This window comes from Octopus bimaculoides, chromosome 1, assembly GCF_001194135.2.
Source record: "Octopus bimaculoides isolate UCB-OBI-ISO-001 chromosome 1, ASM119413v2, whole genome shotgun sequence".
Taxonomy (NCBI): domain Eukaryota; kingdom Metazoa; phylum Mollusca; class Cephalopoda; order Octopoda; family Octopodidae; genus Octopus; species Octopus bimaculoides.
This window is the reverse complement of record NC_068981.1, coordinates 60,614,358-60,622,399: the sequence shown is the minus strand read 5'-3', so window position 1 is coordinate 60,622,399 and position 8,042 is coordinate 60,614,358. Positions and strand designations below refer to the sequence as shown.

The window sequence follows — 8,042 nt, the reverse complement described above, 5'->3', positions numbered from 1 at the left end:
ATGATGATGATGATGATGATGATGATGACGACGACGATGATGAAGATAATTGATATTTGTTCGTACATTTACAAATATACATTAATATATAACCACACGCGCACACATACACACACATACATACATGTGTGTGTGTGTGTGTGCGCGCGCGTTTCGCAAACATGCAAACACACACATATATCTAAGTATATATTCATAATATATATGACTGAAAGAAGTGTTATTCATAGATATTTCTGTGAAATATTCCGTTCTGTGATTACTAATACGTAAATATAACCATAGGGATGTGACACTTGTCAGATCTGGCTTGAAGACATTGGTTTTACGCCTTAAATTTATTTACAAAAATGTCACTACTTATAGCGATAAACAGCAGGAGAATACTGACTACAACGAAGCTTTTCATACAGATTTTAAATATAGTTCAAGGCCTTTAAAGTTTCCTCGGGACCAGTATATATGTACGTATTCGTGTGCGTATGCATATGTATATTATATGCATGTGGATTTGCAATGCATAGTGTATGCATTTCCTTGTGTGTTTTTGTGTAAAATTTTAAAACTTAAATGTTTCGCTGTTAGCCCAAAAGATAAGAAAGTGTTCTTGCATTAGAAAGAAATTTAGTAGGTCTAGTCTTGCCCTTGGTCCTGTGTATATATAAAGATCTAAACACACATCATATCGGATATCAGTCTGTTCCAAATGTGATATCCATATCGTAGTTCAAAGATGTAATTTCTTGCCGTTTTTTGTTTTTATTGCGCGGTCAAACCTGACTGAGCAGATCTATGAGTAGATATATTCGAATCATAACCATTCCACTGTTTAGGCGATGTAATATTATATCCTCCAATGTGTTCTTCCCTTTCCAAGGACAGCCAGCACTGTGTGGTTTAGAATGAGAATTGGTTTCTATTTATATTGGGATGTTTCGATAGAGACAAGTTAGTTATTTCCAGCAAATAAAACTGACGTAAAGAGGATTTTATTTATTTAGCCTCATACTTTGGTTGTTTCTCATTATTTTCTCATCTGTTAATGTATATGAAAGATAATGGGTGTACAAAATTTTTCGTGCTCTTTGTTTCATAAGAAAATAAACGAGTCAATACGACGCATTAATGATTCTAACACATTAATCCTTGACATCAATATAATCAAGTGAACTAACATGAGAGCAACTACACTGAAAGCAAAGACAACAAAATGTGAGAAAACGGATTATGTTACTCATCAGTATGTGACTTAGTGTCTCCGACGAATCAAATAGCTAATACCATCAATTGAGCTTAATAATTTCCAACAAGGTTGTTGTTTGATAGAGATATTATAACTTTCAACTAAAGTCTTTTATTAATGTGACTGTTCATGTCTTGTTTTAAATTCCCGCGGAATTCCATTAAGCCGTGCGAGTTAATGAAAATAAGAACGTGTATATCTATATATACGATCCATCAACATTAAAAAAGAAAATGTCTCTTTATATAATATAGTCTCACGTATCGTTAGACAATACGGGAATCCCTTAGGTTAGATTTCTTCTATGAGTTGTTTTGAGGATAAGCAATACTAGCGACATAGATTTTACGAATCGTAGCTTTTACAGAATAGTATCCAAATCATTTTTTATTCACACTTTGTCATTTTTAAAAAGGAAATATGAGTCATGAAACACGTAGATTTTTTTTAGTCTTACCTTTTGGAGATTAAGTGACTTTGGTCTTAAGTCTTCTTTATCGAGGAAATTGTGGATTATCAGAACAACTGATAAATGATGGGGAAGGCATTGCCTCTAGGTTGTGGTAAGTACATTTTGTGGAGCTAAGTGTATATTTCTAGAGAGGTTTGGCACTTTCCTGCAGCTGTGCTGCATTAGGATCGAAGCTATGTCTCTAATTATGAAAAAGAGGATGAGGTACATAGCTAGATGAACTGTATCCGTCAGCTGATTATCTTTTCATAATAGATCATGACAGCAGCACATTCGGTTTACTAGAGATTCATAGATTGGTAAGCCGTTTGGAACAGGAACTGTTGGATGCAAATAAGGGAAAGATTGGGTTTTCTAGGTGAGAAATAGGTTAAAGTTTTCTAAATTATCAGAGTGTCTGCAGAGTCATAAGTATTTCTACATGTATGTATATATATATATATATATATATGTGTGTGTGTGTGTGTGTGTGTGTGTGTGTGTGTGTGTGTGTGTGTGTGTGTAACTGCAACATATGGACTATAACGTCGTGAACAAAAAATTTAGGATGAGGTTTTAATGATGTATTTTATGTAAAACGCTGTGAGAATATTGTAGCGTTAAAGGAATATAAATTTTATAGAAAATATCAAGCAAAGTATTCATCACAATGTTTTCTTCTTAGCGGAAAGCTGCGGTATAACTAATACAAAAGCTGGAAACAATATTTCCTTGGAATACTTGTTTTCACTAAGATACATGTAAATAATGAAGATGTAATTAAACCTATTTTGAGAATAACTAATGCGTTAAATAAGAAACTAATTACTCACAGTAAATTAATCAAAATTGTATTGATACCTGCAGCTGCAGAAATATATCCAGAAAAATTGATTTATTCAAGAATATTGGTCTTTCAGCTAAAATGCTATTTAGGGGTGTCGAAGAAATAGGAGGCAACATCCTGCGCCAGTTATTAAGGAATGTTATTTTCATTTGCATGTTTCCGGATCTTGAGTCGACAGATGTTTCTGACAATTCGGTGTTGCTATTGTTCTTTCGGGAAATTAATGCTAACTTCTGAAGAAATACCGGTGAAAACCACTTTTAAAAGGTGGGGAAGAGGAAATATTTATTAAATACAATCGGGTTTGGAAATGTCAAAAATGTATTAACACAGCAGTTGGTAAAATATGAAGTGTAGAGTAAGGTTTTGTTGGGCAAGTCTACAAAATCTGTGGCAGTATGCTATGTACAAAACGTGTAGTGTTTTATTGCTTTATTTCATTGCATCAGTCATCAGCAGGCACTTGCTAGAAACATTTAGATCTGTTATGTGTATTAGAACCAGTCATGACAAAAAAACAAGAAAAAAAACAATGAATCTGTTGTTGGTAAGATATGTAGTGCAGAGAAAGGCTTTTTTGAACAACTCTACAAACTTTGTGGCAACATGAAATATACAAAACGCATAGTGTTTCATTACTTTTATGTCATCGCATTATTCATCAGTAGACACTTGCTAGAAAAATTTGGTTCTGTCATATATATTAGAACAAGTTATAAAAATAATGAATTATATTCAGTTCTATGCGTTCAATCATCGCCTTTTCAACATGCTCAACCAGAAGCTGCTAACGGTGAGTATTTGGGGTGAGCAAGATTCTTAGCTAAATTAAGAACGCATCTTTGCGAGCTCAGTGTCAATCTGAAGTTATAGTCGACACTTATTCTGCTGTGAATGCTTTTGAGCACAAATAAACCATTTTTGTTTTTATTTCCATTTAAAAAAAAAATGTGACTATTTTCTTTGCACTAAAAAATATAATGAAGAGGCAAATTGGTCTATTTCCTTTTAAATCTCCTAATGTCATGTTCATTACTTTATAGTTAGAATTGTTATGATATTTTTCAAAAGTTTCATACAAAATACACTTGCCTGGACTATCACGATTGTTCTTTCAGATCTTCAACTAGAATTTCTTGAAGGTATAACATATTGATTTCACATTCTAGCACGTGGCCAGTAATTTCAGTGGAGTGAGTCAATCGACTTCATCGATCCCAGTGCTCGACTGGTTCTTATGTTATAGAGCCCGAAAGAATGAAATGCAAAGTCAACTTCGGCGGAATTTGAATTCAGAACATAAAGACGGAGGAAATTATGCCTAGCATTTTCTCCGGCGCGAAACGATTCTGCCAGCTCACTCCTTCTGAACACATGACATATTAAAAGATGTACAGAAGAGGAAAACTGGTTGTTTTCTTTATAATCTCAGCTTGAGATATATACTACTTTCAAATCCTTTATCTGGAAATGACTACCATATTTCACAACACATAATTTTTTGTGAGAAAATAGTATCAGAACAATAAATTAAATTCTGCCTGTGTAAGGGTTAACTGATCACCAATTGCTGAAATTGTATAATGGGAACAATGATTTAATAATCTATTGTGATAATCACACACCAAAGGATTGTACTTTACACTGATTGATAGCGTATGGCAATTACAATATATTCCTACAATGCAAAAAACAATCACAAATGTTATGGGAACAATGTTTTCATAGACTTCTCTGGTCATTGTTAATTTTATCTTTTTCATGGTTTGCACAATAAAAACAAATCCAAAATTTATCAAATTGATTCTACGCAGTAGAGAAGAAAGATTATTAGTCATATTCTTGCATAAAGATTTTTCAAAGAAAATGTCTTCCAAATGAGATTTACTTTTGCCTTCATTAAGTTTTATAGTTGTTACTGTTTAAAGTAATTCTATAATTTCAAGGCCAGCAAATTCGAGAGGAGGGAAAGGGAACGATTCAAGACCATGAAACCCTGTACCAAACTGGTTGTTTATTTTAAATATGCCGTAGAGGTGATATGCTGTAGAGGCAAAGTTGATCTCATTTGGATTTAAACTCAGATAATGAAGAGACGTAACTTTGTATCCGCAAAGAATTTTGACGGACAAAATGAAAACAGCGTTTTAGTTAGGCTTCTAAATAAATAATTATGTTCCAAACAAGCTATTTTCAAATGATGTCAATTTAAAATAGATAAAACATGTCGCTTCCTGCGTTTGTATGTTTAAATTTAAGGTAACGTAACAAAAAAAATCTGTGAGGTTCCGATGAAATTTTAGCTTCAACTAGATATTCATTTGGATTTATGGTCACTTAGCTGAGTGGATGGCAGTAATCTTTAGTATTTAACAAACTCTATTAGAACTGGAATGCTTAAACATGCTAAGAAAGCTAGACTAAAGATAAGGAAATAATTACGAAAAGAAAAAGATAAAAATAAATCCTTTATAAATATTATGCTACAGTGTTCTTTATTTTGGTGTTGTTTATCCAGAGATCAGCTCTAATAAAGCAGACATATGACGATTAGTGTTTTAGTTATTACCAGTCTGCAGTATTGTATATATAGAACTACACCTTTGTCAGGGAATAGGAGGTGTTTTCTGAGAGATTTGGCTGTTATTTCTTGCAGTTCGAAGGACAAGTTTTACGTCCTCTTCTTAACTCAAGAGCTCTATTTAAGTTAAAATGAGACGAGGAATTAATCACAGGTACGTTTTATCAATCTACATTTTGTTGTAAAAACAGCCATATATGTAAAAAGGAACTGAGAGAATGTGTTGTTTCACACAGTAGAGAAAAAATATCACTATTGTACGCAAAATTTGAGTATAATTAAAGGCTTCATAGGCATGCTGAATATGAAGGGTCATTCAGTCAGCAAGCTATCTAATGCTTACACAGCGAAGGACATGCGGAGTGGACGAATTTTAATGCACGTACAAAAGGAATAGTTTTCCTGTCGATATATTCTGTGGAAAGAACCTTGAAACTGGGGATGGGTTGAGAAACACCAGCTATCCCAATGGTTATTTGTTATGAATTGGTTTGGAAAGTTGTTAATCTATTACACACACACACACACACACACACACGCACACACACACACATGCACAAGGACTCGTGTGTATATGTACCAATAAAAATGGATAGATAGATACATGTATACATGCATATATACATACATATATATATATATATGTATGTATATATGTATGTAATCACGTCACTTAAAAAGTACTCGAGAACTTCATCATGTGTTGTAGTTTTTGATATCATCAGTAGAGTTATGCTTTTGCACTCAAATTTGAAAAAAAAAATCATTTGTGAAGTAATTCTAATCAATGAATCTCACATAGGTTATACAGTGTTGTGAGAAATAAAACTGTCAAAATGAACTCCTGAAAACTAGAAACTATTCCTGTGTTCGACATTCTTAAAATCGTCTCTTTTTGAACTTGGGTAAACCAGTCAGCATATTGATAACGTGTATTGAAGGATGTTTTGTATTTGAATTTAGCTCTGGTCGACTTTGCCATTCATCCTTCAGATGTATAGTGTCATGAACTGGGCTCGATGTAATCGACTTGCCCTCTCCCCTCAAAATTGCTGGCTTCGTACAAAACCGCAACGAATTATTATTATTATTAATATTATTATTATTATTATTATTATTATTACTATTATTATTATTATTATTATTATTATTATTATTATTATTACTATTATTATTATTATTATTATTATTATTATTATTATTATTATTATTATTCATTGTCTTCCCATGAATGGGGATCGAGCGAGATCTATACGTAGAAGTAAAGATTTCATATTCTGTTTCTTAGAAATCGTATATTACGAAATAAAATAGCCGATAAGCTCTCTATTGAGGACTGTTGGATCTTATTTTTAAGGAGTTGTTTGGGTTTGACATAACTTGTAGCTCGAGAGATGACATAAATACCCTTCGTTACCTCAAGGATTTCACATCTCTATTTATAACAAGATAAGTTAAATGCGGGTATATCGTACCAAGCATAAGAATGGTTAAATATGTTTTAATTTGCACCAATCAATATGCATATTGTGTGCACCTACATATTCACGCACGATCACATCAATGAGTCACATCAATACGTACTCACTTGGCTGCTCTGCAAATTAACGTGCAAGTGAAATTAACGTGCAAGTGAAATTAACGTAGTTCTGAGGGAGTTTCAGCGTGACACAGAATGTTACAAGGCTGGTCCTTTGAAATAGAGGTAATACAGGTGGACTGGAGCAACATAAAATAAAGTGCCTTTCTCAAGGATCGTAAGCCTAATAACTCAACTACTGAGCCACAATCCTTCACATATACCCACGACCACTACAATATACATTCATTCAAATATCTTAAACCTTTCGAAATATATTTTCTTTGTCCAGTCTATCAGCGATCGTGTATTACCCATCTTTATCAACTCTAGGATTCAGATCCTATACTTTTCCCGAGAAAGCATATGTTGTATTAAATGTTTTCGGTTTTTTATTATTTTTTCTCTCTAACATTAAAACTACCTACAACTATCAACCCTGAATATTTTCACTTGCACTTACTTAGCTACTCACAAGCAGTTGTTGGGACACCCGCATTTTAACTTTGTAACTTCAAGTTTTGTTTTAAATTATATAAAAGAGAATTAATGATTTGGCTTCACAATCAAATTTACTTCAATCCTGGATTCTGTTATCCTGTGAATCCTTGAGTACGCATTTTACTAAATTACCATTCGTAATGGATATACTTACGTATATATTATGCTATACGCTTTTTCCAATATACTTTCAAAACCTACCAGTCTTGACCTTAAATTTTACTGATAATTGTCCCTGTCTGACCGCTCTCCACCTCCAAGCGTACTTCAAATTCGTTTTGTATTGTTTTTTTCTGTTTTTGTAATTCTTGAAGAGCCAATCACATTCCCTACTCTTACATATAAACATACATAAATTTACAAACCTATAAGAAGGAAGACATATGAAATCTGATTCCACAGCCACAATTTGCTTCCAGTATGCTACACATCAATATCATCGACTCACACAAGAAACATGCAACATATACACACACATATGCATAAATACATCCCCCAAAATATCTCGAAATACTAAATATTTTTTATGCTAAATCGCAAATGAAAAAAGGAAAGAAACTAAAAATACGATACGAAAAAAATAAACAACTTGTTTTACAGAAACACACCAGACATGAAGACTATAAAACATACGAAGTTTCCTAATGCTATATCATTCCAAAAATTCCCAATGGAAATCAATATGAGGCATTGAACCATGTAAAATTCCTATTCTACAATTCAATAGCATTGTGTTCGCATTATCTTAGAGGTAGTAGTATAAGTTTAACATGTCACATTTTGTAGAAAGCAAAATATATCAGACACATACATGAATACAGAAATATATATATATATATA

General features: G+C 32.8%; 1 protein-coding gene across 3 annotated transcripts in view; it reads left to right on the top strand.

The window, feature by feature from the left end:
- Window positions 1-8,042, top strand: part of LOC106871357 (growth hormone secretagogue receptor type 1) — an 878,042-nt gene that overhangs the window by 695,914 nt on the left and 174,086 nt on the right. The gene's annotated exons all lie outside the window — the stretch shown is intronic.